Here is a 2,790-nt window from a genome sequence, read left to right on the forward strand (position 1 = left end):
CCATATAAATAACATTACCCAGTCTGCCTATTTCCACTTAAGAAACATTAACCGCCTCCATCCCTCCCTTACCCCACACACTACTGCCATACTTGTGCACAGCCTTTTTACCTCCCGACTAGATTACTGCAACTCCCTCCTCTTTGGACTTCCTCAGAAATCACTCCACAAACTACAACTGGTCCAGAACTCAGCTGCTCGCATCATAACAAGAACTCCCTCTATCCACCACATCACTCCGGTCCTCCGACAGCTCCACTGGCTCCCCGTACAGTTCCGCATTCGATATAAAATTATCATGGTGACATTCAAGGCATTTCACCACCTTGCCCCCCCATATCTGTCAGACCGACTGCATGTTCCCACCTCCTCCCGTGCTCTAAGATCCTCATCTGCTTTGCACCTGTCTGTCCCCTCCACCCGTCTCACCACCATGGGGAGCAGAGCATTCAGCCGCTCTGCCCCACGCCTCTGAAACTCTACCACCCCAACTTAGAAATACGGACTCAATTCTCCATTTTAAAATGCAACTCAAAACCCATCTGTTCAAGATTGCTTATTCTCTTTAAATATCAATGTCACTGTCACAGCCTCTGTATTTTTTAAATGTTTTTAAATGTCTTTATTTTTATTTTTTCTGACACTTTTTTATGCTTTGTAAGGTGACCTTGAGTGTCCAGAAAGGCGCCTTTTTAAATAAAATGTATTATTATTATTATTATTATTAGTTATCCAGCAGATGGCGATCTCTGACCTTGTTTGACTTCATCATCCAACCTTCAACATAAACAACATTCCTTCTGCTTCATTTACTTTCATTTAGAAACAGGTTTTGTCGGAACAAACAGGCAGAAAGTCGACAGAGTGAAGCTGATGAAATGGCCGCTTCAGCTGATATTTCCAACTCAGGTCAGAAATCTTTTTATAAAACTTTCCCCTTAAACTTTATGCTGTTTGGATTATAATTTGATAAATTCTTATTTTAGTGGACAAATAGTTTCAACTCAGAGACTTTGACTTTAAACAGAACATGAAAGTAAAACAAAATGGCTCCCTCTGCTTTTCTAGATTTCTTATGATATTATGATTTTCATTTGTAGAAACATTCTTGGTCATTATTTTTTATTGTACTAATAGAAATGTGTACTTTAATTAGAAAGTATTTTCTCTGATTTGCTAATTTAAGTAGATATTTATAAACTGTGTAATCAAATAAAGCCTTCCCTCTCTTAACAGCACTGAGCCTCCCTGCTACAGAACTGAGGATTGTGTTGATAGGAGGAAGATACAGTAACCTTTCCGGTGGTAAAAGCTCAGCTGGAAACATCATCCTGGGTCACAATGTTTTTGACACCAGCAGAAGAACAACTCAGAGTGAAGCAAGGCAGCAGGAAGTACTCGGCAGACGACTCACAGTGGTTGATACTCCAGGATGGTGTTGGAATTATGCAAGAGACTACACCTCACAACTGGATCAGTTAGAAATCCTGAATAGTGTCCATCTGTGTCCCCCAGGACCTCATGTCTTTCTTCTGGTAATTCCTGTTGGTTCACATTTGTCTCATCTTGTCATACCATCTCTAGAGGAACACCTGGAACTTTTCACAGCAGATGTTTTCAGTCATGCCATCGTGCTGTTCACTGCAGTCGATCCATGTAGTGATGAAACCATTGAATCTGAAATCAGAGAAAGTCCAGACCTGCAGTGGATCCTTCAACAATGTGGAAACAGAAAACATGTTCTCAACATCAGCAACAGAGAAGATAGAGATCAAGTCAAGATGCTTCTAGAGAAAATAGAGGCGATGATTGAACAGAACAGGGGCAGACACTGTTCTGTTGATGAATCTGATGGAAATGCTCTGAGAGAGAGACTGAAAGATTTGGTTAAAAAAGCCTCAAAAAGGTTTGATGAAGTTCAGAAACAAAGAAGAAACCTGAAGCTACAGATTGAAGGTAATTCTACTTTATTTATATCAGGATAAAGCAATAAATGTTTCTGCAGACCTCTCTGGGAGCTCGACATACAAAACACATTATTTAATCATCACTTTTGGAAAAAGTTGTATTTTTTATTTTTGGTAAAATAGAAAAAGACACAGTAGAATTTTTAAAACCATGTAAATCTAAGGATTCACATAGTAATAAACTAACAGATATTTATTCTTTGACAAATGTATTTTTTTACTACATTATTAACTCTACTCTAAACAGACCTTAGCTGCAAACTTTTAAATAATGAATGTTTTGTTTGTTTTCATGATCTAGGTGGAAAAGTTCCTCCAAACCATTTGAGAATATTGATGATTGGTGAATCACTGGATGGAAAGAGCACAGCAGGAAACATCATTCTAGGAAAAAATGTATTTGGTATTAATGAAGGTTCTGGAAGAAGAACAACAGACAGTCATATCAGCCACAGTGTGGTTGAAGGAAGGGGGCTCACAGTGGTGGATTCTCCTGGAAGGTTCTACATCCACACCCTTCAGGAAACCAATGAGATGGACAAACTGGAAATAGAGAACAGTGTGAATCTCTGTCCTCCAGGACCACATGCTGTGCTGCTGGTTATTCCCCTGGTAATCAACATTAATCCATCATATCTGAGATCTGTCCAGGAACACATGAGTCTGTTTAGAGAAGAAATCTGGAAACACACACTGGTTCTGTTTACCGATAGTGACTGGTTAGGAATGAAGACTGTGGAGGAGCGTATAGAGAGTGATGAAGGTCTGCAGTGGATAGTGAACAAGTGTGGGAACAGGTATCATGTTCTGAACAACAAGGACC

The 2,790-nt window shown here is 39.6% G+C and overlaps 1 pseudogene; it reads left to right on the forward strand.

The window, feature by feature from the left end:
- Positions 1–878: 878 nt before the first annotated feature.
- Positions 879–2,790, forward strand: part of LOC107080982 — a 3,402-nt pseudogene continuing 1,490 nt past the window's right edge.

The sequence above is a fragment of the Cyprinodon variegatus genome, unplaced genomic scaffold (assembly GCF_000732505.1).
Source record: "Cyprinodon variegatus isolate N-32 unplaced genomic scaffold, C_variegatus-1.0 Scaffold2604, whole genome shotgun sequence".
Lineage (NCBI taxonomy): Eukaryota > Metazoa > Chordata > Actinopteri > Cyprinodontiformes > Cyprinodontidae > Cyprinodon > Cyprinodon variegatus.